Here is a 23,297-nt window from a genome sequence, read left to right as displayed (position 1 = left end):
TAAGGCCGTGAGTAGGTTTCTTTCCTTTTCGGAGGTGCGTTCGCACTGCAGAAAGCCCATAGGAAAGGAGGAGGAGCTGTCAACGGGCATTCTAAGCTGAATGTGCCTGCTCTCGTCAGATCGCGGCCGCCAGCCAGCTTGAGGCCTGGCAAGTACCAGTATGGGTGACCGGCTGGGAATCCCAGGTCCCGTTGACTTTTAAGGCCGTGAGTAGGTTTCTTTCCTTTTCGGAGGTGCGTTCGCACTGCAGAAAGCCCATAGGAAAGGAGGAGCAGCTGTCAACGGGCATTCTAAGCTGAATGTGCCTGCTCTCGTCAGATCGCGGCCGCCAGCCAGCTTGAGGCCTGGCAAGTACCAGTATGGGTGACCGGCTGGGAATCCCAGGTCCCGTTGACTTTTAAGGCCGTGAGTAGGTTTCTTTCCTTTTCGGAGGTGCGTTCGCACTGCAGAAAGCCCATAGGAAAGGAGGAGGAGCTGTCAACGGGCATTCTAAGCTGAATGTGCCTGCTCTCGTCGGATCGCGGCCGCCAGCCAGCTTGAGGCTTGGCAAGTACCAGTATGGGTGACCGGATGGGAATCCCAGGTCCCGTTGACTTTTAAGGCCGTGAGTAGGTTTCTTTCCTTTTCGGAGGTGCGTTCACACTGCAGAAAGCCCATAGGAAAGGAGGAGGAGCTGTCAACGGGCATTCTAAGCTGAATGTGCCTGCTCTCGTCAGATCGCGGCCGCCAGCCAGCTTGAGGCCTGGCAAGTACCAGTATGGGTGACCGGCTGGGAATCCCAGGTCCCGTTGACTTTTAAGGCCGTGAGTAGGTTTCTTTCCTTTTCGGAGGTGCGTTCGCACTGCAGAAAGCCCATAGGAAAGGAGGAGGAGCTGTCAACGGGCATTCTAAGCTGAATGTGCCTGCTCTTGTCAGATCGCGGCCGCCAGCCAGCTTGAGGCCTGGCAAGTACCAGTATGGGTGACCGGCTGGGAATCCCAGGTCCCGTTGACTTTTAAGGCCGTGAGTAGGTTTCTTTCCTTTTCGGAGGTGCGTTCGCACTGCAGAAAGCCCATAGGAAAGGAGGAGGAGCTGTCAACGGGCATTCTAAGCTGAATGTGCCTGCTCTCGTCAGATCGCGGCCGCCAGCCAACTTGAGGCCTGGCAAGTACCAGTATGGGTGACCGGCTGGGAATCCCAGGTCCCGTTGACTTTTAAGGCCGTGAGTAGGTTTCTTTCCTTTTCGGAGGTGCGTTCGCACTGCAGAAAGCCCATAGGAAAGGAGGAGGAGCTGTCAACGGGCATTCTAAGCTGAATGTGCCTGCTCTCGTCAGATCGCGGCTGCCAGCCAGCTTGAGGCCTGGCAAGTACCAGTATGGGTGACCGGCTGGGAATCCCAGGTCCCGTTGACTTTTAAGGCCGTGAGTAGGTTTCTTTCCTTTTCGGAGGTGCGTTCGCACTGCAGAAAGCCCATAGGAAAGGAGGAGGAGCTGTCAACGGGCATTCTAAGCTGAATGTGCCTGCTCTCGTCAGATCACGGCCGCCAGCCAGCTTGAGGCCTGGCAAGTACCAGTATGGGTGACCGGCTGGGAATCCCAGGTCCCGTTGACTTTTAAGGCCGTGAGCAGGTTTCTTTCCTTTTCGGAGGTGCGTTCGCACTGCAGAAAGCCCATAGGAAAGGAGGAGGAGCTGTCAACGGGCATTCTAAGCTGAATGTGCCTGCTCTCGTCAGATCGCGGCCGCCAGCCCGCTTGAGGCCTGGCAAGTACCAGTATGGGTGACCGGCTGGGAATCCCAGGTCCCGTTGACTTTTAAGGCCGTGAGTAGGTTTCTTTCCTTTTCGGAGGTGCGTTCGCACTGCAGAAAGCCCATAGGAAAGGAGGAGGAGCTGTCAACGGGCATTCTAAGCTGAATGTGCCTGCTCTCGTCAGATCGCGGCCGCAAGCCAGCTTGAGGCCTGGCAAGTACCAGTATGGGTGACCGGCTGGGAATCCCAGGTCCCGTGGACTTTTAAGGCCGTGAGTAGGTTTCTTTCCTTTTCGGAGGTGCGTTCGCACTGCAGAAAGCCCATAGGAAAGGAGGAGGAGCTGTCAATGGGCATTCTAAGCTGAATGTGCCTGCTCTCGTCAGATCGCGGCCGCCAGCCAGCTTGAGGCCTGGCAAGTACCAGTATGGGTGACCGGCTGGGAATCCCAGGTCCCGTTGACTTTTAAGGCCGTGAGTAGGTTTCTTTCCTTTTCGGAGGTGCGTTCGCACTGCAGAAAGCCCATAGGAAAGGAGGAGGAGCTGTCAACGGGCATTCTAAGCTGAATGTGCCTGCTCTCGTCAGATCGCGGCCGCCAGCCAGCTTGAGGCCTGGCAAGTACCAGTATGGGTGACCGGCTGGGAATCCCAGGTCCCGTTGACTTTTAAGGCCGTGAGTAGGTTTCTTTCCTTTTCGGAGGTGCGTTCGCACTGCAGAAAGCCCATAGGAAAGGAGGAGGAGCTGTCAACGGGCATTCTAAGCTGAATGTGCCTGCTCTCGTCAGATCGCGGCCGCCAGCCAGCTTGAGGCCTGGCAAGTACCAGTATGGGTGACCAGCTGGGAATCCCAGGTCCCGTTGACTTTTAAGGCCGTGAGTAGGTTTCTTTCCTTTTCGGAGGTGCGTTCGCACTGCAGAAAGCCCATAGGAAAGGAGGAGGAGCTGTCAACGGGCATTCTAAGCTGAATGTGCCTGCTCTCGTCAGATCGTGGCCGCCAGCCAGCTTGAGGCCTGGCAAGTACCAGTATGGGTGACCGGCTGGGAATCCCAGGTCCCGTTGACTTTTAAGGCCGTGAGTAGGTTTCTTTCCGTTTCGGAGGTGCGTTCGCACTGCAGAAAGCCCATAGGAAAGGAGGAGGAGCTGTCAACGGGCTTTCTAAGCTGAATGTGCCTGCTCTCGTCAGATCGCGGCCGCCAGCCAGCTTGAGGCCTGGCAAGTACCAGTATGGGTGACCGGCTGGGAATCCCAGGTCCCGTTGACTTTTAAGGCCGTGAGTAGGTTTCTTTCCTTTTCGGAGGTGCGTTCGCACTGCAGAAAGCCCATAGGAAAGGAGGAGGAGCTGTCAACGGGCATTCTAAGCTGAATGTGCCTGCTCTCGTCAGATCGCGGCCGCCAGCCAGCTTGAGGCCTGGCAAGTACCAGTATGGGTGACCGGCTGGGAATCCCAGGTCCCGTTGACTTTTAAGGCCGTGAGTAGGTTTCTTTCCTTTTCGGAGGTGCGTTCGCACTGCAGAAAGCCCATAGGAAAGGAGGAGGAGCTGTCAACGGGCATTCTAAGCTGAATGTGCCTGCTCTCGTCAGATCGCGGCCGCCAGCCAGCTTGAGGCCTGGCAAGTACCAGTATGGGTGACCGGCTGGGAATCCCAGGTCCCGTTGACTTTTAAGACCGTGAGTAGGTTTCTTTCCTTTTCGGAGGTGCGTTCACACTGCAGAAAGCCCATAGGAAAGGAGGAGGAGCTGTCAACGGGCATTCTAAGCTGAATGTGCCTGCTCTCGTCAGATCGCGGCCGCCAGCCAGCTTGAGGCCTGGCAAGTACCAGTATGGGTGACCGGCTGGGAATCCCAGGTCCCGTTGACTTTTAAGGCCGTGAGTAGGTTTCTTTCCTTTTCGGAGGTGCGTTCGCACTGCAGAAAGCCCATAGGAAAGGAGGAGGAGCTGTCAACGGGCATTCTAAGCTGAATGTGCCTGCTCTCGTCAGATCGCGGCCGCCAGCCAGCTTGAGGCCTGGCAAGTACCAGTATGGGTGACCGGCTGGGAATCCCAGGTCCCGTTGACTTTTAAGGCCGTGAGTAGGTTTCTTTCCTTTTCGGAGGTGCGTTCGCACTGCAGAAAGCCCATAGGAAAGGAGGAGGAGCTGTCAACGGGCATTCTAAGCTGAATGTGCCTGCTCTCGTCAGATCGCGGCCGCCAGCCAGCTTGAGGCCTGGCAAGTACCAGTATGGGTGACCAGCTGGGAATCCCAGGTCCCGTTGACTTTTAAGGCCGTGAGTAGGTTTCTTTCCTTTTCGGAGGTGCGTTCGCACTGCAGAAAGCCCATAGGAAAGGAGGAGGAGCTGTCAACGGGCATTCTAAGCTGAATGTGCCTGCTCTCGTCAGATCGTGGCCGCCAGCCAGCTTGAGGCCTGGCAAGTACCAGTATGGGTGACCGGCTGGGAATCCCAGGTCCTGTTGACTTTTAAGGCCGTGAGTAGGTTTCTTTCCGTTTCGGAGGTGCGTTCGCACTGCAGAAAGCCCATAGGAAAGGAGGAGGAGCTGTCAACGGGCTTCCTAAGCTGAATGTGCCTGCTCTCGTCAGATCGCGGCCGCCAGCCAGCTTGAGGCCTGGCAAGTACCAGTATGGGTGACCGGCTGGGAATCCCAGGTCCCGTTGACTTTTAAGGCCGTGAGTAGGTTTCTTTCCTTTTCGGAGGTGCGTTCGCACTGCAGAAAGCCCATAGGAAAGGAGGAGGAGCTGTCAACGGGCATTCTAAGCTGAATGTGCCTGCTCTCGTCAGATCGTGGCCGCCAGCCAGCTTGAGGCCTGGCAAGTACCAGTATGGGTGACCGGCTGGGAATCCCAGGTCCCGTTGACTTTTAAGGCCGTGAGTAGGTTTCTTTCCGTTTCGGAGGTGCGTTCGCACTGCAGAAAGCCCATAGGAAAGGAGGAGGAGCTGTCAACGGGCATTCTAAGCTGAATGTGCCTGCTCTCGTCAGATCGTGGCCGCCAGCCAGCTTGAGGCCTGGCAAGTACCAGTATGGGTGACCGGCTGGGAATCCCAGGTCCTGTTGACTTTTAAGGCCGTGAGTAGGTTTCTTTCCGTTTCGGAGGTGCGTTCGCACTGCAGAAAGCCCATAGGAAAGGAGGAGGAGCTGTCAACGGGCTTCCTAAGCTGAATGTGCCTGCTCTCGTCAGATCGCGGCCGCCAGCCAGCTTGAGGCCTGGCAAGTACCAGTATGGGTGACCGGCTGGGAATCCCAGGTCCCGTTGACTTTTAAGGCCGTGAGTAGGTTTCTTTCCTTTTCGGAGGTGCGTTCGCACTGCAGAAAGCCCATAGGAAAGGAGGAGGAGCTGTCAACGGGCATTCTAAGCTGAATGTGCCTGCTCTCGTCAGATCGCGGCCGCCAGCCAGCTTGAGGCCTGGCAAGTACCAGTATGGGTGACCGGCTGGGAATCCCAGGTCCCGTTGACTTTTAAGGCCGTGAGTAGGTTTCTTTCCTTTTCGGAGGTGCGTTCGCACTGCAGAAAGCCCATAGGAAAGGAGGAGGAGCTGTCAACGGGCATTCTAAGCTGAATGTGCCTGCTCTCGTCAGATCGCGGCCGCCAGCCAGCTTGAGGTCTGGCAAGTACCAGTATGGGTGACCGGCTGGGAATCCCAGGTCCCGTTGACTTTTAAGGCCGTGAGTAGGTTTCTTTCCTTTTCGGAGGTGCGTTCGCACTGCAGAAAGCCCATAGGAAAGGAGGAGGAGCTGTCAACGGGCATTCTAAGCTGAATGTGCCTGCTCTCGTCAGATCGCGGCCGCCAGCCAGCTTGAGGCCTGGCAAGTACCAGTATGGGTGACCGGCTGGGAATCCCAGGTCCCGTTGACTTTTAAGGCCGTGAGTAGGTTTCTTTCCTTTTCGGAGGTGCGTTCGCACTGCAGAAAGCCCATAGGAAAGGAGGAGGAGCTGTCAACGGGCATTCTAAGCTGAATGTGCCTGCTCTCGTCAGATCGCGGCCGCCAGCCAGCTTGAGGCCTGGCAAGTACCAGTATGGGTGACCGGCTGGGAATCCCAGGTCCCGTTGACTTTTAAGGCCGTGAGTAGGTTTCTTTCCTTTTCGGAGGTGCGTTCGCACTGCAGAAAGCCCATAGGAAAGGAGGAGGAGCTGTCAACGGGCATTCTAAGCTGAATGTGCCTGCTCTCGTCAGATCGCGGCCGCCAGCCAGCTTGAGGCCTGGCAAGTACCAGTATGGGTGAGCGGCTGGGAATCCCAGGTCCCGTTGACTTTTAAGGCCGTGAGTAGGTTTCTTTCCTTTTCGGAGGTGCGTTCGCACTGCAGAAAGCCCATAGGAAAGGAGGAGGAGCTGTCAACGGGCATTCTAAGCTGAATGTGCCTGCTCTCGTCAGATCGCGGCCGCCAGCCCGCTTGAGGCCTGGCAAGTACCAGTATGGGTGACCGGCTGGGAATCCCAGGTCCCGTTGACTTTTAAGGCCGTGAGTAGGTTTCTTTCCTTTTCGGAGGTGCGTTCGCACTGCAGAAAGCCCATAGGAAAGGAGGAGCAGCTGTCAACGGGCATTCTAAGCTGAATGTGCCTGCTCTCGTCAGATCGCGGCCGCCAGCCAGCTTGAGGCCTGGCAAGTACCAGTATGGGTGACCGGCTGGGAATCCCAGGTCCCGTTGACTTTTAAGGCCGTGAGTAGGTTTCTTTCCTTTTCGGAGGTGCGTTCGCACTGCAGAAAGCCCATAGGAAAGGAGGAGGAGCTGTCAACGGGCATTCTAAGCTGAATGTGCCTGCTCTCGTCAGATCGCGGCCGCCAGCCAGCTTGAGGCCTGGCAAGTACCAGTATGGGTGACCGGCTGGGAATCCCAGGTCCTGTTGACTTTTAAGGCCGTGAGTAGGTTTCTTTCCTTTTCGGAGGTGCGTTCGCACTGCAGAAAGCCCATAGGAAAGGAGGAGGAGCCGTCAACTGGCATTCTAAGCTGAATGTGCCTGCTCTCGTCAGATCGCGGCCGCCAGCCAGCTTGAGGCCTGGCAAGTACCAGTATGGGTGACCGGCTGGGAATCCCAGGTCCCGTTGACTTTTAAGGCCGTGAGTAGGTTTCTTTCCTTTTCGGAGGTGCGTTCGCACTGCAGAAAGCCCATAGGAAAGGAGGAGGAGCTGTCAACGGGTTCTAAGCTGAATGTGCCTGCTCTCGTCAGATCGCGGCCGCCAGCCAGCTTGAGGCCTGGCAAGTACCAGTATGGGTGACCGGCTGGGAATCCCAGGTCCCGTTGACTTTTAAGGCCGTGAGTAGGTTTCTTTCCTTTTCGGAGGTGCGTTCGCACTGCAGAAAGCCCATAGGAAAGGAGGAGGAGCTGTCAACGGGTTCTAAGCTGAATGTGCCTGCTCTCGTCAGATCGCGGCCGCCAGCCCGCTTGAGGCCTGGCAAGTACCAGTATGGGTGACCGGCTGGGAATCCCAGGTCCCGTTGACTTTTAAGGCCGTGAGTAGGTTTCTTTCCTTTTCGGAGGTGCGTTCGCACTGCAGAAAGCCCATAGGAAAGGAGGAGGAGCTGTCAACGGGCATTCTAAGCTGAATGTGCCTGCTCTCGTCAGATCGCGGCCGCCAGCCAGCTTGAGGCCTGGCAAGTACCAGTATGGGTGACCGGCTGGGAATCCCAGGTCCCGTTGACTTTTAAGGCCGTGAGTAGGTTTCTTTCCTTTTTGGAGGTGCGTTCGCACTGCAGAAAGCCCATAGGAAAGGAGGAGGAGCTGTCAACGGGCATTCTAAGCTGAATGTGCCTGCTCTCGTCAGATCGCGGCCGCCAGCCAGCTTGAGGCCTGGCAAGTACCAGTATGGGTGACCGGCTGGAAATCCCAGGTCCCGTTGACTTTTAAGGCCGTGAGTAGGTTTCTTTCCTTTTCGGAGGTGCGTTCGCACTGCAGAAAGCCCATAGGAAAGGAGGAGGAGCTGTCAACGGGCATTCTAAGCTGAATGTGCCTGCTCTCGTCAGATCGCGGCCGCCAGCCAGCTTGAGGCCTGGCAAGTACCAGTATGGGTGACCGGCTGGGAATCCCAGGTCCCGTTGACTTTTAAGGCCGTGAGTAGGTTTCTTTCCTTTTCGGAGGTGCGTTCGCACTGCAGAAAGCCCATAGGAAAGGAGGAGGAGCTGTCAACGGGCATTCTAAGCTGAATGTGCCTGCTCTCGTCAGATCGCGGCCGCCAGCCAGCTTGAGGCCTGGCAAGTACCAGTATGGGTGACCGGCTGGGAATCCCAGGTCCCGTTGACTTTTAAGGCCGTGAGTAGGTTTCTTTCCTTTTCGGAGGTGCGTTCGCACTGCAGAAAGCCCATAGGAAAGGAGGAGGAGCTGTCAACGGGCATTCTAAGCTGAATGTGCCTGCTCTCGTCAGATCGCGGCCGCCAGCCAGCTTGAGGCCTGGCAAGTACCAGTATGGGTGACCGGCTGGGAATCCCAGGTCCCGTTGACTTTTAAGGCCGTGAGTAGGTTTCTTTCCTTTTCGGAGGTGCGTTCGCACTGCAGAAAGCCCATAGGAAAGGAGGAGGAGCTGTCAACGGGCATTCTAAGCTGAATGTGCCTGCTCTCGTCAGATCGCGGCCGCCAGCCAGCTTGAGGCCTGGCAAGTACCAGTATGGGTGACCGGCTGGGAATCCCAGGTCCCGTTGACTTTTAAGTCCGTGAGTAGGTTTCTTTCCTTTTCGGAGGTGCGTTCGCAGTGCAGAAAGCCCATAGGAAAGGAGGAGGAGCTGTCAACGGGCATTCTAAGCTGAATGTGCCTGCTCTCGTCAGATCGCGGCTGCCAGCCAGCTTGAGGCCTGGCAAGTACCAGTATGGGTGACCGGCTGGGAATCCCAGGTCCCGTTGACTTTTAAGGCCGTGAGTAGGTTTCTTTCCTTTTCGGAGGTGCGTTCGCACTGCAGAAAGCCCATAGGAAAGGAGGAGGAGCTGTCAACGGGCATTCTAAGCTGAATGTGCCTGCTCTCGTCAGATCGCGGCCGCCAGCCAGCTTGAGGCCTGGCAAGTACCAGTATGGGTGACCGGCTGGGAATCCCAGGTCCCGTTGACTTTTAAGGCCGTGAGTAGGTTTCTTTCCTTTTCGGAGGTGCGTTCGCACTGCAGAAAGCCCATAGGAAAGGAGGAGGAGCTGTCAACGGGCATTCTAAGCTGAATGTGCCTGCTCTCGTCAGATCGCGGCTGCCAGCCAGCTTGAGGCCTGGCAAGTACCAGTATGGGTGACCGGCTGGGAATCCCAGGTACCGTTGACTTTTAAGGCCGTGAGTAGGTTTCTTTCCTTTTCGGAGGTGCGTTCGCACTGCAGAAAGCCCATAGGAAAGGAGGAGGAGCTGTCAACGGGCATTCTAAGCTGAATGTGCCTGCTCTCGTCAGATCGCGGCCGCCAGCCAGCTTGAGGCCTGGCAAGTACCAGTATGGGTGACCGGCTGGGAATCCCAGGTCCCGTAAACTTTTAAGGCCGTGAGTAGGTTTCTTTCCTTTTCGGAGGTGCGTTCGCACTGCAGAAAGCCCATAGGAAAGGAGGAGGAGCTGTCAACGGGCATTCTAAGCTGAATGTGCCTGCTCTCGTCAGATCACGGCCGCCAGCCAGCTTGAGGCCTGGCAAGTACCAGTATGGGTGACCGGCTGGGAATCCCAGGTCCCGTTGACTTTTAAGGCCGTGAGTAGGTTTCTTTCCTTTTCGGAGGTGCGTTCGCACTGCAGAAAGCCCATAGGAAAGGAGGAGGAGCTGTCAACGGGTTCTAAGCTGAATGTGCCTGCTCTCGTCAGATCGTGGCCGCCAGCCAGCTTGAGGCCTGGCAAGTACCAGTATGGGTGACCGGCTGGGAATCCCAGGTCCCGTTGACTTTTAAGGCCGTGAGTAGGTTTCTTTCCTTTTCGGAGGTGCGTTCGCACTGCAGAAAGCCCATAGGAAAGGAGGAGGAGCTGTCAACTGGCATTCTAAGCAGAATGTGCCTGCTCTCGTCAGATCGCGGCCGCCAGCCCGCTTGAGGCCTGGCAAGTACCAGTATGGGTGACCGGCTGGGAATCCCAGGTCCCGTTGACTTTTAAGGCCGTGAGTAGGTTTCTTTCCTTTTCGGAGGTGCGTTCGCACTGCAGAAAGCCCATAGGAAAGGAGGAGGAGCCGTCAACTGGCATTCTAAGCTGAATGTGCCTGCTCTCGTCAGATCGCGGCCGCCAGCCAGCTTGAGGCCTGGCAAGTACCAGTATGGGTGACCGGCTGGGAATTCCCAGGTCCCGTTGAATTTTAAGGCCGTGAGTAGGTTTCTTTCCTTTTCGGAGGTGCGTTCGCACTGCAGAAAGCCCATAGGAAAGGAGGAGGAGCTGTCAACGGGCATTCTAAGCTGAATGTGCCTGCTCTCGTCAGATCGCGGCCGCCAGCCAGCTTGAGGCCTGGCAAGTACCAGTATGGGTGACCGGCTGGAAATCCCAGGTCCCGTTGACTTTTAAGGCCGTGAGTAGGTTTCTTTCCTTTTCGGAGGTGCGTTCGCACTGCAGAAAGCCCATAGGAAAGGAGGAGGAGCTGTCAACGGGCATTCTAAGCTGAATGTGCCTGCTCTCGTCAGATCGTGGCCGCCAGCCAGCTTGAGGCCTGGCAAGTACCAGTATGGGTGACCGGCTGGGAATCCCAGGTCCCATTGACTTTTAAGGCCGTGAGTAGGTTTCTTTCCTTTTCGGAGGTGCGTTCGCACTGCAGAAAGCCCATAGGAAAGGAGGAGGAGCTATCAACGGGCATTCTAAGCTGAATGTGCCTGCTCTCGTCAGATCGCGGCCGCCAGCCAGCTTGAGGCCTGGCAAGTACCAGTATGGGTGACCGGCTGGGAATCCCAGGTCCCGTTGACTTTTAAGGCCGTGAGTAGGTTTCTTTCCTTTTCGGAGGTGCGTTCGCACTGCAGAAAGCCCATAGGAAAGGAGGAGGAGCTGTCAACGGGCATTCTAAGCTGAATGTGCCTGCTCTCGTCAGATCGCGGCCGCCAGCCAGCTTGAGGCCTGGCAAGTACCAGTATGGGTGACCGGCTGGGAATCCCAGGTACCGTTGACTTTTAAGGCCGTGAGTAGGTTTCTTTCCTTTTCGGAGGTGCGTTCGCACTGCAGAAAGCCCATAGGAAAGGAGGAGGAGCTGTCAACGGGCATTCTAAGCTGAATGTGCCTGCTCTCGTCAGATCGCGGCCGCCAGCCAGCTTGAGGCCTGGCAAGTACCAGTATGGGTGACCGGCTGGGAATCCCAGGTCCCGTAAACTTTTAAGGCCGTGAGTAGGTTTCTTTCCTTTTCGGAGGTGCGTTCGCACTGCAGAAAGCCCATAGGAAAGGAGGAGGAGCTGTCAACGGGCATTCTAAGCTGAATGTGCCTGCTCTCGTCAGATCACGGCCGCCAGCCAGCTTGAGGCCTGGCAAGTACCAGTATGGGTGACCGGCTGGGAATCCCAGGTCCCGTTGACTTTTAAGGCCGTGAGTAGGTTTCTTTCCTTTTCGGAGGTGCGTTCGCACTGCAGAAAGCCCATAGGAAAGGAGGAGGAGCTGTCAACGGGTTCTAAGCTGAATGTGCCTGCTCTCGTCAGATCGTGGCCGCCAGCCAGCTTGAGGCCTGGCAAGTACCAGTATGGGTGACCGGCTGGGAATCCCAGGTCCCGTTGACTTTTAAGGCCGTGAGTAGGTTTCTTTCCTTTTCGGAGGTGCGTTCGCACTGCAGAAAGCCCATAGGAAAGGAGGAGGAGCTGTCAACTGGCATTCTAAGCAGAATGTGCCTGCTCTCGTCAGATCGCGGCCGCCAGCCCGCTTGAGGCCTGGCAAGTACCAGTATGGGTGACCGGCTGGGAATCCCAGGTCCCGTTGACTTTTAAGGCCGTGAGTAGGTTTCTTTCCTTTTCGGAGGTGCGTTCGCACTGCAGAAAGCCCATAGGAAAGGAGGAGGAGCCGTCAACTGGCATTCTAAGCTGAATGTGCCTGCTCTCGTCAGATCGCGGCCGCCAGCCAGCTTGAGGCCTGGCAAGTACCAGTATGGGTGACCGGCTGGGAATTCCCAGGTCCCGTTGAATTTTAAGGCCGTGAGTAGGTTTCTTTCCTTTTCGGAGGTGCGTTCGCACTGCAGAAAGCCCATAGGAAAGGAGGAGGAGCTGTCAACGGGCATTCTAAGCTGAATGTGCCTGCTCTCGTCAGATCGCGGCCGCCAGCCAGCTTGAGGCCTGGCAAGTACCAGTATGGGTGACCGGCTGGAAATCCCAGGTCCCGTTGACTTTTAAGGCCGTGAGTAGGTTTCTTTCCTTTTCGGAGGTGCGTTCGCACTGCAGAAAGCCCATAGGAAAGGAGGAGGAGCTGTCAACGGGCATTCTAAGCTGAATGTGCCTGCTCTCGTCAGATCGTGGCCGCCAGCCAGCTTGAGGCCTGGCAAGTACCAGTATGGGTGACCGGCTGGGAATCCCAGGTCCCATTGACTTTTAAGGCCGTGAGTAGGTTTCTTTCCTTTTCGGAGGTGCGTTCGCACTGCAGAAAGCCCATAGGAAAGGAGGAGGAGCTATCAACGGGCATTCTAAGCTGAATGTGCCTGCTCTCGTCAGATCGCGGCCGCCAGCCAGCTTGAGGCCTGGCAAGTACCAGTATGGGTGACCGGCTGGGAATCCCAGGTCCCGTTGACTTTTAAGGCCGTGAGTAGGTTTCTTTCCTTTTCGGAGGTGCGTTCGCACTGCAGAAAGCCCATAGGAAAGGAGGAGGAGCTGTCAACGGGCATTCTAAGCTGAATGTGCCTGCTCTCGTCAGATCGCGGCCGCCAGCCAGCTTGAGGCCTGGCAAGTACCAGTATGGGTGACCGGCTGGGAATCCCAGGTCCCGTTGACTTTTAAGGCCGTGAGTAGGTTTCTTTCCTTTTCGGAGGTGCGTTCGCACTGCAGAAAGCCCATAGGAAAGGAGGAGGAGCTGTCAACGGGCATTCTAAGCTGAATGTGCCTGCTCTCGTCAGATCGCGGCCGCCAGCCCGCTTGAGGCCTGGCAAGTACCAGTATGGGTGACCGGCTGGGAATCCCAGGTCCCGTTGACTTTTAAGGCCGTGAGTAGGTTTCTTTCCTTTTCGGAGGTGCGTTCGCACTGCAGAAAGCCCATAGGAAAGGAGGAGGAGCTGTCAACGGGCATTCTAAGCTGAATGTGCCTGCTCTCGTCAGATCGCGGCCGCCAGCCAGCTTGAGGCCTGGCAAGTACCAGTATGGGTGACCGGCTGGGAATCCCAGGTCCCGTTGACTTTTAAGGCCGTGAGTAGGTTTCTTTCCTTTTCGGAGGTGCGTTCGCACTGCAGAAAGCCCATAGGAAAGGAGGAGGAGCTGTCAACGGGCATTCTAAGCTGAATGTGCCTGCTCTCGTCAGATCGCGGCCGCCAGCCAGCTTGAGGCCTGGCAAGTACCAGTATGGGTGACCGGCTGGGAATCCCAGGTCCCGTTGACTTTTAAGGCCGTGAGTAGGTTTCTTTCCTTTTCGGAGGTGCGTTCGCACTGCAGAAAGCCCATAGGAAAGGAGGAGGAGCTGTCAACGGGCATTCTAAGCTGAATGTGCCTGCTCTCGTCAGATCGCGGCCGCCAGCCCGCTTGAGGCCTGGCAAGTACCAGTATGGGTGACCGGCTGGGAATCCCAGGTCCCGTTGACTTTTAAGGCCGTGAGTAGGTTTCTTTCCTTTTCGGAGGTGCGTTCGCACTGCAGAAAGCCCATAGGAAAGGAGGAGGAGCCGTCAACGGGCATTCTAAGCTGAATGTGCCTGCTCTCGTCAGATCACGGCCGCCAGCCAGCTTGAGGCCTGGCAAGTACCAGTATGGGTGACCGGCTGGGAATTCCCAGGTCCCGTTGACTTTTAAGGCCGTGAGTAGGTTTCTTTCCTTTTCGGAGGTGCGTTCGCACTGCAGAAAGCCCATAGGAAAGGAGGAGGAGCTGTCAACGGGCATTCTAAGCTGAATGTGCCTGCTCTCGTCAGATCGCGGCCGCCAGCCAGCTTGAGGCCTGGCAAGTACCAGTATGGGTGACCGGCTGGGAATCCCAGGTCCCGTTGACTTTTAAGGCCGTGAGTAGGTTTCTTTCCTTTTCGGAGGTGCGTTCGCACTGCAGAAAGCCCATAGGAAAGGAGGAGGAGCTGTCAACGGGCATTCTAAGCTGAATGTGCCTGCTCTCGTCAGATCGCGGCCGCCAGCCAGCTTGAGGCCTGGCAAGTACCAGTATGGGTGACCGGCTGGGAATCCCAGGTCCCGTTGACTTTTAAGGCCGTGAGTAGGTTTCTTTCCTTTTCGGAGGTGCGTTCGCACTGCAGAAAGCCCATAGGAAAGGAGGAGGAGCTGTCAACGGGCATTCTAAGCTGAATGTGCCTGCTCTCGTCAGATCGCGGCCGCCAGCCAGCTTGAGGCCTGGCAAGTACCAGTATGGGTGACCGGCTGGGAATCCCAGGTCCCGTTGACTTTTAAGGCCGTGAGTAGGTTTCTTTCCTTTTCGGAGGTGCGTTCGCACTGCAGAAAGCCCATAGGAAAGGAGGAGGAGCTGTCAACGGGCATTCTAAGCTGAATGTGCCTGCTCTCGTCAGATCGCGGCCGCCAGCCAGCTTGAGGCCTGGCAAGTACAAGTATGGGTGACCGGCTGGAAATCCCAGGTCCCGTTGACTTTTAAGGCCGTGAGTAGGTTTCTTTCCTTTTCGGAGGTGCGTTCGCACTGCAGAAAGCCCATAGGAAAGGAGGAGGAGCTGTCAACGGGCATTCTAAGCTGAATGTGCCTGCTCTCGTCAGATCGCGGCCGCCAGCCCGCTTGAGGCCTGGCAAGTACCAGTATGGGTGACCGGCTGGGAATCCCAGGTCCCGTTGACTTTTAAGGCCGTGAGTAGGTTTCTTTCCTTTTCGGAGGTGCGTTCGCACTGCAGAAAGCCCATAGGAAAGGAGGAGGAGCTGTCAACGGGCATTCTAAGCTGAATGTGCCTGCTCTCGTCAGATCGCAGCCGCCAGCCAGCTTGAGGCCTGGCAAGTACCAGTATGGGTGACCGGCTGGGAATACCAGGTCCCGTTGACTTTTAAGGCCGTGAGTAGGTTTCTTTCCTTTTCGGAGGTGCGTTCGCACTGCAGAAAGCCCATAGGAAAGGAGGAGGAGCTGTCAATGGGCATTCTAAGCTGAATGTGCCTGCTCTCGTCAGATCGCGGCCGCCAGCCAGCTTGAGGCCTGGCAAGTACCAGTATGGGTGACCGGCTGGGAATCCCAGGTCCCGTTGACTTTTAAGGCCGTGAGTAGGTTTCTTTCCTTTTCGGAGGTGCGTTCGCACTGCAGAAAGCCCATAGGAAAGGAGGAGGAGCTGTCAACGGGCATTCTAAGCTGAATGTGCCTGCTCTCGTCAGATCGCGGCCGCCAGCCAGCTTGAGGCCTGGCAAGTACCAGTATGGGTGACCGGCTGGGAATCCCAGGTCCCGTTGACTTTTAAGGCCGTGAGTAGGTTTCTTTCCTTTTCGGAGGTGCGTTCGCACTGCAGAAAGCCCATAGGAAAGGAGGAGGAGCTGTCAACGGGCATTCTAAGCTGAATGTGCCTGCTCTCGTCAGATCGCAGCCGCCAGCCAGCTTGAGGCCTGGCAAGTACCAGTATGGGTGACCGGCTGGGAATCCCAGGTCCCGTTGACTTTTAAGGCCGTGAGTAGGTTTCTTTCCTTTTTGGAGGTGCGTTCGCACTGCAGAAAGCCCATAGGAAAGGAGGAGGAGCTGTCAACGGGCATTCTAAGCTGAATGTGCCTGCTCTCGTCAGATCGCGGCCGCCAGCCAGCTTGAGGCCTGGCAAGTACCAGTATGGGTGACCGGCTGGGAATCCCAGGTCCCGTTGACTTTTAAGGCCGTGAGTAGGTTTCTTTCCTTTTCGGAGGTGCGTTCGCACTGCAGAAAGCCCATAGGAAAGGAGGAGGCGCTGTCAACGGGCATTCTAAGCTGAATGTGCCTGCTCTCGTCAGATCGCGGCCGCCAGCCCGCTTGAGGCCTGGCAAGTACCAGTATGGGTGACCGGCTGGGAATCCAGGTCCCGTTGACTTTTAAGGCCGTGAGTAGGTTTCTTTCCTTTTCGGAGGTGCGTTCGCACTGCAGAAAGCCCATAGGAAAGGAGGAGGAGCTGTCAACGGGCATTCTAAGCTGAATGTGCCTGCTCTCGTCAGATCGCGGCCGCCTGCCAGCTTGAGGCCTGGCAAGTACCAGTATGGGTGACCGGCTGGGAATCCCAGGTCCCGTTGACTTTTAAGGCCGTGAGTAGGTTTCTTTCCTTTTCGGAGGTGCGTTCGCACTGCAGAAAGCCCATAGGAAAGGAGGAGGAGCTGTCAACGGGCATTCTAAGCTGAATGTGCCTGCTCTCGTCAGATCGCGGCCGCCAGCCAGCTTGAGGCCTGGCAAGTACCAGTATGGGTGACCGGCTGGGAATCCCAGGTCCCGTTGACTTTTAAGGCCGTGAGTAGGTTTCTTTCCTTTTCGGAGGTGCGTTCGCACTGCAGAAAGCCCATAGGAAAGGAGGAGGAGCCGTCAACTGGCATTCTAAGCTGAATGTGCCTGCTCTCGTCAGATCGCGGCCGCCAGCCAGCTTGAGGCCTGGCAAGTACCAGTATGGGTGACCGGCTGGGAATTCCCAGGTCCCGTTGGCTTTTAAGGCCGTGAGTAGGTTTCTTTCCTTTTCGGAGGTGCGTTCGCACTGCAGAAAGCCCATAGGAAAGGAGGAGGAGCTGTCAACGGGCATTCTAAGCTGAATGTGCCTGCTCTCGTCAGATCGCGGCCGCCAGCCAGCTTGAGGCCTGGCAAGTACCAGTATGGGTGACCGGCTGGAAATCCCAGGTCCCGTTGACTTTTAAGGCCGTGAGTAGGTTTCTTTCCTTTTCGGAGGTGCGTTCGCACTGCAGAAAGCCCATAGGAAAGGAGGAGGAGCTGTCAACGGGCATTCTAAGCTGAATGTGCCTGCTCTCGTCAGATCGCGGCCGCCAGCCAGCTTGAGGCCTGGCAAGTACCAGTATGGGTGACCGGCTGGGAATCCCAGGTCCCGTTGACTTTTAAGGCCGTGAGTAGGTTTCTTTCCTTTTCGGAGGTGCGTTCGCACTGCAGAAAGCCCATAGGAAAGGAGGAGGAGCTGTCAACGGGCATTCTAAGCTGAATGTGCCTGCTCTCGTCAGATCGCGGCCGCCAGCCAGCTTGAGGCCTGGCAAGTACCAGTATGGGTGACCGGCTGGGAATCCCAGGTCCCGTTGACTTTTAAGGCCGTGAGTAGGTTTCTTTCCTTTTCGGAGGTGCGTTCGCACTGCAGAAAGCCCATAGGAAAGGAGGAGGAGCTGTCAACGGGCATTCTAAGCTGAATGTGCCTGCTCTCGTCAGATCGCGGCCGCCAGCCAGCTTGAGGCCTGGCAAGTACCAGTATGGGTGACCGGCTGGGAATCCCAGGTCCCGTTGACTTTTAAGGCCGTGAGTAGGTTTCTTTCCTTTTCGGAGGTGCGTTCGCACTGCAGAAAGCCCATAGGAAAGGAGGAGGAGCTGTCAACGGGCATTCTAAGCTGAATGTGCCTGCTCTCGTCAGATCGCGGCCGCCAGCCAGCTTGAGGCCTGGCAAGTACCAGTATGGGTGACCGGCTGGGAATCCCAGGTCCCGTTGACTTTTAAGTCCGTGAGTAGGTTTCTTTCCTTTTCGGAGGTGCGTTCGCAGTGCAGAAAGCCCATAGGAAAGGAGGAGGAGCTGTCAACGGGCATTCTAAGCTGAATGTGCCTGCTCTTGTCAGATCGCGGCCGCCAGCCAGCTTGAGGCCTGGCAAGTACCAGTATGGGTGACCGGCTGGGAATCCCAGGTCCCGTTGACTTTTAAGGCCGTGAGTAGGTTTCTTTCCTTTTCGGAGGTGCGTTCGCACTGCAGAAAGCCCATAGGAAAGGAGGAGGAGCTGTCAACGGGCATTCTAAGCTGAATGTGCCTGCTCTCGTCAGATCGCGGCCGCCAGCCAGCTTGAGGCCTGGCAAGTACCAGTATGGGTGACCGGCTGGGAATCCCAGGTCCCGTTGACTTTTAAGGCCGTGAGTAGGTTTCTTTCCTTTTCGGAGGTGCGTTCGCACTGCAGAAAGCCCATAGGAAAGGAGGAGGAGCTGTCAACGGGCATTCTAAGCTGAATGTGCCTGCTCTCGTCAGATCGCGGCCGCCAGCCAGCTTGAGGCCTGGCAAGTACCAGTATGGGTGACCGGCTGGGAATCCCAGGTCCCGTTGACTTTTAAGGCCGTGAGTAGGTTTCTTTCCTTTTCGGAGGTGCGTTCGCACTGCAGAAAGCCCATAGGAAAGGAGGAGGAGCTGTCAACGGGCATTCTAAGCTGAATGTGCCTGCTCTCGTCAGATCGCGGCCGCCAGCCAGCTTGAGGCCTGGCAAGTACCAGTATGGGTGACCGGCTGGGAATCCCAGGTCCCGTTGACTTTTAAGGCCGTGAGTAGGTTTCTTTCCTTTTCGGAGGTGCGTTCGCACTGCAGAAAGCCCATAGGAAAGGAGGAGGAGCTGTCAACGGGCATTCTAAGCTGAATGTGCCTGCTCTCGTCAGATCGCGGCCGCCAGCCAGCTTGAGGCCTGGCAAGTACCAGTATGGGTGACCGGCTGGGAATCCCAGGTCCCGTTGACTTTTAAGGCCGTGAGTAGGTTTCTTTCCTTTTCGGAGGTGCGTTCGCACTGCAGAAAGCCCATAGGAAAGGAGGAGGAGCCGTCAACTGGCATTCTAAGCTGAATGTGCCTGCTCTCGTCAGATCGCGGCCGCCAGCCAGCTTGAGGCCTGGCAAGTACCAGTATGGGTGACCGGCTGGGAATTCCCAGGTCCCGTTGGCTTTTAAGGCCGTGAGTAGGTTTCTTTCCTTTTCGGAGGTGCGTTCGCACTGCAGAAAGCCCATAGGAAAGGAGGAGGAGCTGTCAACGGGCATTCTAAGCTGAATGTGCCTGCTCTCGTCAGATCGCGGCCGCCAGCCAGCTTGAGGCCTGGCAAGTACCAGTATGGGTGACCGGCTGGAAATCCCAGGTCCCGTTGACTTTTAAGGCCGTGAGTAGGTTTCTTTCCTTTTCGGAGGTGCGTTCGCACTGCAGAAAGCCCATAGGAAAGGAGGAGGAGCTGTCAACGGGCATTCTAAGCTGAATGTGCCTGCTCTCGTCAGATCGCGGCCGCCAGCCAGCTTGAGGCCTGGCAAGTACCAGTATGGGTGACCGGCTGGGAATCCCAGGTCCCGTTGACTTTTAAGGCCGTGAGTAGGTTTCTTTCCTTTTCGGAGGTGCGTTCGCACTGCAGAAAGCCCATAGGAAAGGAGGAGGAGCTGTCAACGGGTTCTAAGCTGAATGTGCCTGCTCTCGTCAGATCGTGGCCGCCAGCCAGCTTGAGGCCTGGCAAGTACCAGTATGGGTGACCGGCTGGGAATCCCAGGTCCCGTTGACTTTTAAGGCCGTGAGTAGGTTTCTTTCCTTTTCGGAGGTGCGTTCGCACTGCAGAAAGCCCATAGGAAAGGAGGAGGAGCTGTCAACTGGCATTCTAAGCAGAATGTGCCTGCTCTCGTCAGATCGCGGCCGCCAGCCCGCTTGAGGCCTGGCAAGTACCAGTATGGGTGACCGGCTGGGAATCCCAGGTCCCGTTGACTTTTAAGGCCGTGAGTAGGTTTCTTTCCTTTTTGGAGGTGCGTTCGCACTGCAGAAAGCCCATAGGAAAGGAGGAGGAGCTGTCAACGGGCATTCTAAGCTGAATGTGCCTGCTCTCGTCAGATCGCGGCCGCCAGCCAGCTTGAGGCCTGGCAAGTACCAGTATGGGTGACCGGCTGGGAATCCCAGGTCCCGTTGACTTTTAAGGCCGTGAGTAGGTTTCTTTCCTTTTCGGAGGTGCGTTCGCACTGCAGAAAGCCCATAGGAAAGGAGGAGGAGCCGTCAACTGGCATTCTAAGCTGAATGTGCCTGCTCTCGTCAGATCGCGGCCGCCAGCCAGCTTGAGGCCTGGCAAGTACCAGTATGGGTGACCGGCTGGGAATTCCCAGGTCCCGTTGACTTTTAAGGCCGTGAGTAGGTTTCTTTCCTTTTCGGAGGTGCGTTCGCACTGCAGAAAGCCCATAGGAAAGGAGGAGGAGCTGTCAACGGGCATTCTAAGCTGAATGTGCCTGCTCTCGTCAGATCGCGGCCGCCAGCCAGCTTGAGGCCTGGCAAGTACCAGTATGGGTGACCGGCTGGAAATCCCAGGTCCCGTTGACTTTTAAGGCCGTGAGTAGGTTTCTTTCCTTTTCGGAGGTGCGTTCGCACTGCAGAAAGCCCATAGGAAAGGAGGAGGAGCTGTCAACGGGCATTCTAAGCTGAATGTGCCTGCTCTCGTCAGATCGCGGCCGCCAGCCAGCTTGAGGCCTGGCAAGTACCAGTATGGGTGACCGGCTGGGAATCCCAGGTCCCGTTGACTTTTAAGGCCGTGAGTAGGTTTCTTTCCTTTTCGGAGGTGCGTTCGCACTGCAGAAAGCCCATAGGAAAGTAGGAGGAGCTATCAACGGGCATTCTAAGCTGAATGTGCCTGCTCTCGTCAGATCGCGGCCGCCAGCCAGCTTGAGGCCTGGCAAGTACCAGTATGGGTGACCGGCTGGGAATCCCAGGTCCCGTTGACTTTTAAGGCCGTGAGTAGGTTTCTTTCCTTTTCGGAGGTGCGTTCGCACTGCAGAAAGCCCATAGGAAAGGAGGAGGAGCTGTCAACGGGCATTCTAAGCCGAATGTGCCTGCTCTCGTCAGATCGCGGCCGCCAGCCAGCTTGAGGCCTGGCAAGTACCAGTATGGGTGACCGGCTGGGAATCCCAGGTCCCGTTGACTTTTAAGGCCGTGAGTAGGTTTCTTTCCTTTTCGGAGGTGCGTTCGCACTGCAGAAAGCCCATAGGAAAGGAGGAGGAGCTGTCAACGGGCATTCTAAGCTGAATGTGCCTGCTCTCGTCAGATCGCGGCCGCCAGCCCGCTTGAGGCCTGGCAAGTACCAGTATGGGTGACCGGCTGGGAATCCCAGGTCCCGTTGACTTTTAAGGCCGTGAGTAGGTTTCTTTCCTTTTCGGAGGTGCGTTCGCACTGCAGAAAGCCCATAGGAAAGGAGGAGGAGCTGTCAACGGGCATTCTAAGCTGAATGTGCCTGCTCTCGTCAGATCGCGGCCGCCAGCCAGCTTGAGGCCTGGCAAGTACCAGTATGGGTGACCGGCTGGGAATCCCAGGTCCCGTTGACTTTTAAGGCCGTGAGTAGGTTTCTTTCCTTTTCGGAGGTGCGTTCGCACTGCAGAAAGCCCATAGGAAAGGAGGAGGAGCTGTCAACGGGCATTCTAAGCTGAATGTGCCTGCTCTCGTCAGATCGCGGCCGCCAGCCAGCTTGAGGCCTGGCAAGTACCAGTATGGGTGACCGGCTGGGAATCCCAGGTCCCGTTGACTTTTAAGGCCGTGAGTAGGTTTCTTTCCTTTTCGGAGGTGCGTTCGCACTGCAGAAAGCCCATAGGAAAGGAGGAGGAGCTGTCAACGGGCATTCTAAGCTGAATGTGCCTGCTCTCGTCAGATCGCGGTCGCCAGCCCGCTTGAGGCCTGGCAAGTACCAGTATGGGTGACCGGCTGGGAATCCCAGGTCCCGTTGACTTTTAAGGCCGTGAGTAGGTTTCTTTCCTTTTCGGAGGTGCGTTCGCACTGCAGAAAGCCCATAGGAAAGGAGGAGGAGCCGTCAACGGGCATTCTAAGCTGAATGTGCCTGCTCTCGTCAGATCGCGGCCGCCAGCCAGCTTGAGGCCTGGCAAGTACCAGTATGGGTGACCGGCTGGGAATTCCCAGGTCCCGTTGACTTTTAAGGCCGTGAGTAGGTTTCTTTCCTTTTCGGAGGTGCGTTCGCACTGCAGAAAGCCCATAGGAAAGGAGGAGGAGCTGTCAACGGGCATTCTAAGCTGAATGTGCCTGCTCTCGTCAGATCGCGGCCGCCAGCCAGCTTGAGGCCTGGCAAGTACCAGTATGGGTGACCGGCTGGAAATCCCAGGTCCCGTTGACTTTTAAGGCCGTGAGTAGGTTTCTTTCTTTTTCGGAGGTGCGTTCGCACTGCAGAAAGCCCATAGGAAAGGAGGAGGAGCTGTCAACGGGCATTCTAAGCTGAATGTGCCTGCTCTCGTCAGATCGCGGCCGCCAGCCAGCTTGAGGCCTGGCAAGTACCAGTATGGGTGACCGGCTGGGAATCCCAGGTCCCGTTGACTTTTAAGTCCGTGAGTAGGTTTCTTTCCTTTTCGGAGGTGCGTTCGCAGTGCAGAAAGCCCATAGGAAAGGAGGAGGAGCTGTCAACGGGCATTGTAAGCTGAATGTGCCTGCTCTCGTCAGATCGCGGCCGCCAGCCAGCTTGAGGCCTGGCAAGTACCAGTATGGGTGACCGGCTGGGAATCCCAGGTCCCGTTGACTTTTAAGGCCGTGAGTAGGTTTCTTTCCTTTTCGGAGGTGCGTTCGCACTGCAGAAAGCCCATAGGAAAGGAGGAGGAGCTGTCAACGGGCATTCTAAGCTGAATGTGCCTGCTCTCGTCAGATCGCGGCCGCCAGCCAGCTTGAGGCCTGGCAAGTACCAGTATGGGTGACCGGCTGGGAATCCCAGGTCCCGTTGACTTTTAAGGCCGTGAGTAGGTTTCTTTCCTTTTCGGAGGTGCGATCGCACTGCAGAAAGCCCATAGGAAAGGAGGAGGAGCTGTCAACGGGCATTCTAAGCTGAATGTGCCTGCTCTCGTCAGATCGCGGCTGCCAGCCAGCTTGAGGCCTGGCAAGTACCAGTATGGGTGACCGGCTGGGAATCCCAGGTCCCGTTGACTTATAAGGCCGTGAGTAGGTTTCTTTCCTTTTCGGAGGTGCGTTCGCACTGCAGAAAGCCCATAGGAAAGGAGGAGGAGCTGTCAACGGGCATTCTAAGCTGAATGTGCCTGCTCTCGTCAGATCGCGGCCGCCAGCCAGCTTGAGGCCTGGCAAGTACCAGTATGGGTGACCGGCTGGGAATCCCAGGTCCCGTTGACTTTTAAGGCCGTGAGTAGGTTTCTTTCCTTTTCGGAGGTGCGTTCGCACTGCAGAAAGCCCATAGGAAAGGAGGAGGAGCTGTCAACGGGCATTCTAAGCTGAATGTGCCTGCTCTCGTCAGATCGCGGCCGCCAGCCAGCTTGAGGCCTGGCAAGTACCAGTATGGGTGACCGGCTGGGAATCCCAGGTCCCGTTGACTTTTAAGGCCGTGAGTAGGTTTCTTTCCTTTTCGGAGGTGCGTTCGCACTGCAGAAAGCCCATAGGAAAGGAGGAGGAGCTGTCAACGGGCATTCTAAGCTGAATGTGCCTGCTCTCGTCAGATCGCGGCCGCCAGCCAGCTTGAGGCCTGGCAAGTAGCAGTATGGGTGACCGGCTGGGAATCCCAGGTCCCGTTGACTTTTAAGTCCGTGAGTAGGTTTCTTTCCTTTTCGGAGGTGCGTTCGCAGTGCAGAAAGCCCATAGGAAAGGAGGAGGAGCTGTCAACGGGCATTCTAAGCTGAATGTGCCTGCTCTCGTCAGATCGCGGCTGCCAGCCAGCTTGAGGCCTGGCAAGTACCAGTATGGGTGACCGGCTGGGAATCCCAGGTCCCGTTGACTTTTAAGGCCGTGAGTAGGTT

General features: G+C 56.6%; 102 pseudogenes; all 102 read left to right on the top strand.

The window, feature by feature from the left end:
* The first annotated feature begins 78 nt into the window (after nucleotides 1-78).
* Nucleotides 79-197, top strand: LOC136631234 (5S ribosomal RNA; annotated as a pseudogene).
* Nucleotides 198-277: 80 nt separating this feature from the next.
* LOC136631233 (5S ribosomal RNA) lies at nucleotides 278-396 on the top strand (annotated as a pseudogene).
* An 80-nt stretch (nucleotides 397-476) lies between these two features.
* Nucleotides 477-595, top strand: LOC136630592 (5S ribosomal RNA; annotated as a pseudogene).
* Nucleotides 596-675: 80 nt separating this feature from the next.
* On the top strand, nucleotides 676-794 carry LOC136631232 (5S ribosomal RNA; annotated as a pseudogene).
* Nucleotides 795-874: 80 nt separating this feature from the next.
* On the top strand, nucleotides 875-993 carry LOC136630457 (5S ribosomal RNA; annotated as a pseudogene).
* Nucleotides 994-1,073: 80 nt separating this feature from the next.
* On the top strand, nucleotides 1,074-1,192 carry LOC136630266 (5S ribosomal RNA; annotated as a pseudogene).
* Nucleotides 1,193-1,272: 80 nt separating this feature from the next.
* LOC136629769 (5S ribosomal RNA) lies at nucleotides 1,273-1,391 on the top strand (annotated as a pseudogene).
* Nucleotides 1,392-1,471: 80 nt separating this feature from the next.
* On the top strand, nucleotides 1,472-1,590 carry LOC136630352 (5S ribosomal RNA; annotated as a pseudogene).
* An 80-nt stretch (nucleotides 1,591-1,670) lies between these two features.
* LOC136630383 (5S ribosomal RNA) lies at nucleotides 1,671-1,789 on the top strand (annotated as a pseudogene).
* An 80-nt stretch (nucleotides 1,790-1,869) lies between these two features.
* On the top strand, nucleotides 1,870-1,988 carry LOC136630095 (5S ribosomal RNA; annotated as a pseudogene).
* An 80-nt stretch (nucleotides 1,989-2,068) lies between these two features.
* On the top strand, nucleotides 2,069-2,187 carry LOC136629863 (5S ribosomal RNA; annotated as a pseudogene).
* Nucleotides 2,188-2,267: 80 nt separating this feature from the next.
* LOC136631231 (5S ribosomal RNA) lies at nucleotides 2,268-2,386 on the top strand (annotated as a pseudogene).
* Nucleotides 2,387-2,466: 80 nt separating this feature from the next.
* On the top strand, nucleotides 2,467-2,585 carry LOC136630827 (5S ribosomal RNA; annotated as a pseudogene).
* An 80-nt stretch (nucleotides 2,586-2,665) lies between these two features.
* On the top strand, nucleotides 2,666-2,784 carry LOC136630215 (5S ribosomal RNA; annotated as a pseudogene).
* Nucleotides 2,785-2,864: 80 nt separating this feature from the next.
* Nucleotides 2,865-2,983, top strand: LOC136630093 (5S ribosomal RNA; annotated as a pseudogene).
* An 80-nt stretch (nucleotides 2,984-3,063) lies between these two features.
* LOC136631230 (5S ribosomal RNA) lies at nucleotides 3,064-3,182 on the top strand (annotated as a pseudogene).
* Nucleotides 3,183-3,262: 80 nt separating this feature from the next.
* Nucleotides 3,263-3,381, top strand: LOC136631229 (5S ribosomal RNA; annotated as a pseudogene).
* Nucleotides 3,382-3,461: 80 nt separating this feature from the next.
* Nucleotides 3,462-3,580, top strand: LOC136631228 (5S ribosomal RNA; annotated as a pseudogene).
* Nucleotides 3,581-3,660: 80 nt separating this feature from the next.
* On the top strand, nucleotides 3,661-3,779 carry LOC136631227 (5S ribosomal RNA; annotated as a pseudogene).
* Nucleotides 3,780-3,859: 80 nt separating this feature from the next.
* Nucleotides 3,860-3,978, top strand: LOC136630816 (5S ribosomal RNA; annotated as a pseudogene).
* Nucleotides 3,979-4,058: 80 nt separating this feature from the next.
* Nucleotides 4,059-4,177, top strand: LOC136630476 (5S ribosomal RNA; annotated as a pseudogene).
* An 80-nt stretch (nucleotides 4,178-4,257) lies between these two features.
* On the top strand, nucleotides 4,258-4,376 carry LOC136630272 (5S ribosomal RNA; annotated as a pseudogene).
* Nucleotides 4,377-4,456: 80 nt separating this feature from the next.
* Nucleotides 4,457-4,575, top strand: LOC136630214 (5S ribosomal RNA; annotated as a pseudogene).
* Nucleotides 4,576-4,655: 80 nt separating this feature from the next.
* On the top strand, nucleotides 4,656-4,774 carry LOC136630475 (5S ribosomal RNA; annotated as a pseudogene).
* Nucleotides 4,775-4,854: 80 nt separating this feature from the next.
* LOC136630271 (5S ribosomal RNA) lies at nucleotides 4,855-4,973 on the top strand (annotated as a pseudogene).
* An 80-nt stretch (nucleotides 4,974-5,053) lies between these two features.
* Nucleotides 5,054-5,172, top strand: LOC136631226 (5S ribosomal RNA; annotated as a pseudogene).
* An 80-nt stretch (nucleotides 5,173-5,252) lies between these two features.
* LOC136630139 (5S ribosomal RNA) lies at nucleotides 5,253-5,371 on the top strand (annotated as a pseudogene).
* An 80-nt stretch (nucleotides 5,372-5,451) lies between these two features.
* Nucleotides 5,452-5,570, top strand: LOC136631224 (5S ribosomal RNA; annotated as a pseudogene).
* An 80-nt stretch (nucleotides 5,571-5,650) lies between these two features.
* LOC136631223 (5S ribosomal RNA) lies at nucleotides 5,651-5,769 on the top strand (annotated as a pseudogene).
* Nucleotides 5,770-5,849: 80 nt separating this feature from the next.
* LOC136630733 (5S ribosomal RNA) lies at nucleotides 5,850-5,968 on the top strand (annotated as a pseudogene).
* An 80-nt stretch (nucleotides 5,969-6,048) lies between these two features.
* On the top strand, nucleotides 6,049-6,167 carry LOC136630382 (5S ribosomal RNA; annotated as a pseudogene).
* Nucleotides 6,168-6,247: 80 nt separating this feature from the next.
* On the top strand, nucleotides 6,248-6,366 carry LOC136631222 (5S ribosomal RNA; annotated as a pseudogene).
* An 80-nt stretch (nucleotides 6,367-6,446) lies between these two features.
* Nucleotides 6,447-6,565, top strand: LOC136629802 (5S ribosomal RNA; annotated as a pseudogene).
* Nucleotides 6,566-6,645: 80 nt separating this feature from the next.
* LOC136630641 (5S ribosomal RNA) lies at nucleotides 6,646-6,764 on the top strand (annotated as a pseudogene).
* Nucleotides 6,765-7,238: 474 nt separating this feature from the next.
* On the top strand, nucleotides 7,239-7,357 carry LOC136631221 (5S ribosomal RNA; annotated as a pseudogene).
* An 80-nt stretch (nucleotides 7,358-7,437) lies between these two features.
* Nucleotides 7,438-7,556, top strand: LOC136630448 (5S ribosomal RNA; annotated as a pseudogene).
* Nucleotides 7,557-7,636: 80 nt separating this feature from the next.
* Nucleotides 7,637-7,755, top strand: LOC136631220 (5S ribosomal RNA; annotated as a pseudogene).
* An 80-nt stretch (nucleotides 7,756-7,835) lies between these two features.
* On the top strand, nucleotides 7,836-7,954 carry LOC136631219 (5S ribosomal RNA; annotated as a pseudogene).
* An 80-nt stretch (nucleotides 7,955-8,034) lies between these two features.
* LOC136631218 (5S ribosomal RNA) lies at nucleotides 8,035-8,153 on the top strand (annotated as a pseudogene).
* Nucleotides 8,154-8,233: 80 nt separating this feature from the next.
* On the top strand, nucleotides 8,234-8,352 carry LOC136631217 (5S ribosomal RNA; annotated as a pseudogene).
* Nucleotides 8,353-8,432: 80 nt separating this feature from the next.
* LOC136629768 (5S ribosomal RNA) lies at nucleotides 8,433-8,551 on the top strand (annotated as a pseudogene).
* An 80-nt stretch (nucleotides 8,552-8,631) lies between these two features.
* LOC136631216 (5S ribosomal RNA) lies at nucleotides 8,632-8,750 on the top strand (annotated as a pseudogene).
* An 80-nt stretch (nucleotides 8,751-8,830) lies between these two features.
* On the top strand, nucleotides 8,831-8,949 carry LOC136630244 (5S ribosomal RNA; annotated as a pseudogene).
* Nucleotides 8,950-9,029: 80 nt separating this feature from the next.
* Nucleotides 9,030-9,148, top strand: LOC136630625 (5S ribosomal RNA; annotated as a pseudogene).
* An 80-nt stretch (nucleotides 9,149-9,228) lies between these two features.
* Nucleotides 9,229-9,347, top strand: LOC136630351 (5S ribosomal RNA; annotated as a pseudogene).
* Nucleotides 9,348-10,023: 676 nt separating this feature from the next.
* On the top strand, nucleotides 10,024-10,142 carry LOC136630446 (5S ribosomal RNA; annotated as a pseudogene).
* An 80-nt stretch (nucleotides 10,143-10,222) lies between these two features.
* Nucleotides 10,223-10,341, top strand: LOC136630882 (5S ribosomal RNA; annotated as a pseudogene).
* An 80-nt stretch (nucleotides 10,342-10,421) lies between these two features.
* Nucleotides 10,422-10,540, top strand: LOC136630055 (5S ribosomal RNA; annotated as a pseudogene).
* An 80-nt stretch (nucleotides 10,541-10,620) lies between these two features.
* Nucleotides 10,621-10,739, top strand: LOC136630091 (5S ribosomal RNA; annotated as a pseudogene).
* Nucleotides 10,740-10,819: 80 nt separating this feature from the next.
* LOC136630624 (5S ribosomal RNA) lies at nucleotides 10,820-10,938 on the top strand (annotated as a pseudogene).
* An 80-nt stretch (nucleotides 10,939-11,018) lies between these two features.
* On the top strand, nucleotides 11,019-11,137 carry LOC136630348 (5S ribosomal RNA; annotated as a pseudogene).
* A 676-nt stretch (nucleotides 11,138-11,813) lies between these two features.
* Nucleotides 11,814-11,932, top strand: LOC136630445 (5S ribosomal RNA; annotated as a pseudogene).
* An 80-nt stretch (nucleotides 11,933-12,012) lies between these two features.
* LOC136630881 (5S ribosomal RNA) lies at nucleotides 12,013-12,131 on the top strand (annotated as a pseudogene).
* Nucleotides 12,132-12,211: 80 nt separating this feature from the next.
* On the top strand, nucleotides 12,212-12,330 carry LOC136630054 (5S ribosomal RNA; annotated as a pseudogene).
* Nucleotides 12,331-12,410: 80 nt separating this feature from the next.
* Nucleotides 12,411-12,529, top strand: LOC136631215 (5S ribosomal RNA; annotated as a pseudogene).
* Nucleotides 12,530-12,609: 80 nt separating this feature from the next.
* On the top strand, nucleotides 12,610-12,728 carry LOC136630381 (5S ribosomal RNA; annotated as a pseudogene).
* Nucleotides 12,729-12,808: 80 nt separating this feature from the next.
* LOC136631212 (5S ribosomal RNA) lies at nucleotides 12,809-12,927 on the top strand (annotated as a pseudogene).
* An 80-nt stretch (nucleotides 12,928-13,007) lies between these two features.
* LOC136631211 (5S ribosomal RNA) lies at nucleotides 13,008-13,126 on the top strand (annotated as a pseudogene).
* An 80-nt stretch (nucleotides 13,127-13,206) lies between these two features.
* On the top strand, nucleotides 13,207-13,325 carry LOC136630380 (5S ribosomal RNA; annotated as a pseudogene).
* A 280-nt stretch (nucleotides 13,326-13,605) lies between these two features.
* Nucleotides 13,606-13,724, top strand: LOC136631210 (5S ribosomal RNA; annotated as a pseudogene).
* Nucleotides 13,725-13,804: 80 nt separating this feature from the next.
* On the top strand, nucleotides 13,805-13,923 carry LOC136631209 (5S ribosomal RNA; annotated as a pseudogene).
* Nucleotides 13,924-14,003: 80 nt separating this feature from the next.
* Nucleotides 14,004-14,122, top strand: LOC136631208 (5S ribosomal RNA; annotated as a pseudogene).
* An 80-nt stretch (nucleotides 14,123-14,202) lies between these two features.
* LOC136630877 (5S ribosomal RNA) lies at nucleotides 14,203-14,321 on the top strand (annotated as a pseudogene).
* An 80-nt stretch (nucleotides 14,322-14,401) lies between these two features.
* LOC136630379 (5S ribosomal RNA) lies at nucleotides 14,402-14,520 on the top strand (annotated as a pseudogene).
* An 80-nt stretch (nucleotides 14,521-14,600) lies between these two features.
* On the top strand, nucleotides 14,601-14,719 carry LOC136629886 (5S ribosomal RNA; annotated as a pseudogene).
* Nucleotides 14,720-14,799: 80 nt separating this feature from the next.
* On the top strand, nucleotides 14,800-14,918 carry LOC136629862 (5S ribosomal RNA; annotated as a pseudogene).
* Nucleotides 14,919-14,998: 80 nt separating this feature from the next.
* Nucleotides 14,999-15,117, top strand: LOC136631207 (5S ribosomal RNA; annotated as a pseudogene).
* Nucleotides 15,118-15,197: 80 nt separating this feature from the next.
* On the top strand, nucleotides 15,198-15,316 carry LOC136629616 (5S ribosomal RNA; annotated as a pseudogene).
* An 80-nt stretch (nucleotides 15,317-15,396) lies between these two features.
* On the top strand, nucleotides 15,397-15,515 carry LOC136631206 (5S ribosomal RNA; annotated as a pseudogene).
* Nucleotides 15,516-15,595: 80 nt separating this feature from the next.
* LOC136630569 (5S ribosomal RNA) lies at nucleotides 15,596-15,713 on the top strand (annotated as a pseudogene).
* An 80-nt stretch (nucleotides 15,714-15,793) lies between these two features.
* Nucleotides 15,794-15,912, top strand: LOC136630615 (5S ribosomal RNA; annotated as a pseudogene).
* An 80-nt stretch (nucleotides 15,913-15,992) lies between these two features.
* On the top strand, nucleotides 15,993-16,111 carry LOC136631205 (5S ribosomal RNA; annotated as a pseudogene).
* Nucleotides 16,112-16,391: 280 nt separating this feature from the next.
* On the top strand, nucleotides 16,392-16,510 carry LOC136630444 (5S ribosomal RNA; annotated as a pseudogene).
* An 80-nt stretch (nucleotides 16,511-16,590) lies between these two features.
* On the top strand, nucleotides 16,591-16,709 carry LOC136631204 (5S ribosomal RNA; annotated as a pseudogene).
* An 80-nt stretch (nucleotides 16,710-16,789) lies between these two features.
* LOC136631203 (5S ribosomal RNA) lies at nucleotides 16,790-16,908 on the top strand (annotated as a pseudogene).
* An 80-nt stretch (nucleotides 16,909-16,988) lies between these two features.
* On the top strand, nucleotides 16,989-17,107 carry LOC136631201 (5S ribosomal RNA; annotated as a pseudogene).
* Nucleotides 17,108-17,187: 80 nt separating this feature from the next.
* LOC136631200 (5S ribosomal RNA) lies at nucleotides 17,188-17,306 on the top strand (annotated as a pseudogene).
* An 80-nt stretch (nucleotides 17,307-17,386) lies between these two features.
* Nucleotides 17,387-17,505, top strand: LOC136630456 (5S ribosomal RNA; annotated as a pseudogene).
* An 80-nt stretch (nucleotides 17,506-17,585) lies between these two features.
* LOC136631199 (5S ribosomal RNA) lies at nucleotides 17,586-17,704 on the top strand (annotated as a pseudogene).
* An 80-nt stretch (nucleotides 17,705-17,784) lies between these two features.
* LOC136631198 (5S ribosomal RNA) lies at nucleotides 17,785-17,903 on the top strand (annotated as a pseudogene).
* An 80-nt stretch (nucleotides 17,904-17,983) lies between these two features.
* LOC136631196 (5S ribosomal RNA) lies at nucleotides 17,984-18,102 on the top strand (annotated as a pseudogene).
* An 80-nt stretch (nucleotides 18,103-18,182) lies between these two features.
* On the top strand, nucleotides 18,183-18,301 carry LOC136631195 (5S ribosomal RNA; annotated as a pseudogene).
* A 280-nt stretch (nucleotides 18,302-18,581) lies between these two features.
* LOC136630443 (5S ribosomal RNA) lies at nucleotides 18,582-18,700 on the top strand (annotated as a pseudogene).
* Nucleotides 18,701-18,780: 80 nt separating this feature from the next.
* On the top strand, nucleotides 18,781-18,899 carry LOC136631194 (5S ribosomal RNA; annotated as a pseudogene).
* Nucleotides 18,900-19,375: 476 nt separating this feature from the next.
* LOC136631193 (5S ribosomal RNA) lies at nucleotides 19,376-19,494 on the top strand (annotated as a pseudogene).
* Nucleotides 19,495-19,774: 280 nt separating this feature from the next.
* LOC136630442 (5S ribosomal RNA) lies at nucleotides 19,775-19,893 on the top strand (annotated as a pseudogene).
* Nucleotides 19,894-19,973: 80 nt separating this feature from the next.
* On the top strand, nucleotides 19,974-20,092 carry LOC136631192 (5S ribosomal RNA; annotated as a pseudogene).
* Nucleotides 20,093-20,172: 80 nt separating this feature from the next.
* Nucleotides 20,173-20,291, top strand: LOC136630053 (5S ribosomal RNA; annotated as a pseudogene).
* An 80-nt stretch (nucleotides 20,292-20,371) lies between these two features.
* Nucleotides 20,372-20,490, top strand: LOC136630135 (5S ribosomal RNA; annotated as a pseudogene).
* An 80-nt stretch (nucleotides 20,491-20,570) lies between these two features.
* On the top strand, nucleotides 20,571-20,689 carry LOC136630377 (5S ribosomal RNA; annotated as a pseudogene).
* An 80-nt stretch (nucleotides 20,690-20,769) lies between these two features.
* On the top strand, nucleotides 20,770-20,888 carry LOC136631191 (5S ribosomal RNA; annotated as a pseudogene).
* Nucleotides 20,889-20,968: 80 nt separating this feature from the next.
* Nucleotides 20,969-21,087, top strand: LOC136631189 (5S ribosomal RNA; annotated as a pseudogene).
* Nucleotides 21,088-21,167: 80 nt separating this feature from the next.
* Nucleotides 21,168-21,286, top strand: LOC136630469 (5S ribosomal RNA; annotated as a pseudogene).
* A 280-nt stretch (nucleotides 21,287-21,566) lies between these two features.
* Nucleotides 21,567-21,685, top strand: LOC136630441 (5S ribosomal RNA; annotated as a pseudogene).
* An 80-nt stretch (nucleotides 21,686-21,765) lies between these two features.
* On the top strand, nucleotides 21,766-21,884 carry LOC136631188 (5S ribosomal RNA; annotated as a pseudogene).
* Nucleotides 21,885-21,964: 80 nt separating this feature from the next.
* LOC136630629 (5S ribosomal RNA) lies at nucleotides 21,965-22,083 on the top strand (annotated as a pseudogene).
* An 80-nt stretch (nucleotides 22,084-22,163) lies between these two features.
* On the top strand, nucleotides 22,164-22,282 carry LOC136631187 (5S ribosomal RNA; annotated as a pseudogene).
* An 80-nt stretch (nucleotides 22,283-22,362) lies between these two features.
* LOC136629767 (5S ribosomal RNA) lies at nucleotides 22,363-22,481 on the top strand (annotated as a pseudogene).
* An 80-nt stretch (nucleotides 22,482-22,561) lies between these two features.
* Nucleotides 22,562-22,680, top strand: LOC136631186 (5S ribosomal RNA; annotated as a pseudogene).
* Nucleotides 22,681-22,760: 80 nt separating this feature from the next.
* Nucleotides 22,761-22,879, top strand: LOC136631185 (5S ribosomal RNA; annotated as a pseudogene).
* An 80-nt stretch (nucleotides 22,880-22,959) lies between these two features.
* LOC136630130 (5S ribosomal RNA) lies at nucleotides 22,960-23,078 on the top strand (annotated as a pseudogene).
* An 80-nt stretch (nucleotides 23,079-23,158) lies between these two features.
* LOC136629764 (5S ribosomal RNA) lies at nucleotides 23,159-23,277 on the top strand (annotated as a pseudogene).
* Nucleotides 23,278-23,297: the final 20 nt, after the last annotated feature.

Source organism: Eleutherodactylus coqui, chromosome 5 (genome assembly GCF_035609145.1).
Source record: "Eleutherodactylus coqui strain aEleCoq1 chromosome 5, aEleCoq1.hap1, whole genome shotgun sequence".
NCBI lineage: Eukaryota > Metazoa > Chordata > Amphibia > Anura > Eleutherodactylidae > Eleutherodactylus > Eleutherodactylus coqui.
This window is presented reverse-complemented; position numbering and strand designations above follow the sequence as displayed.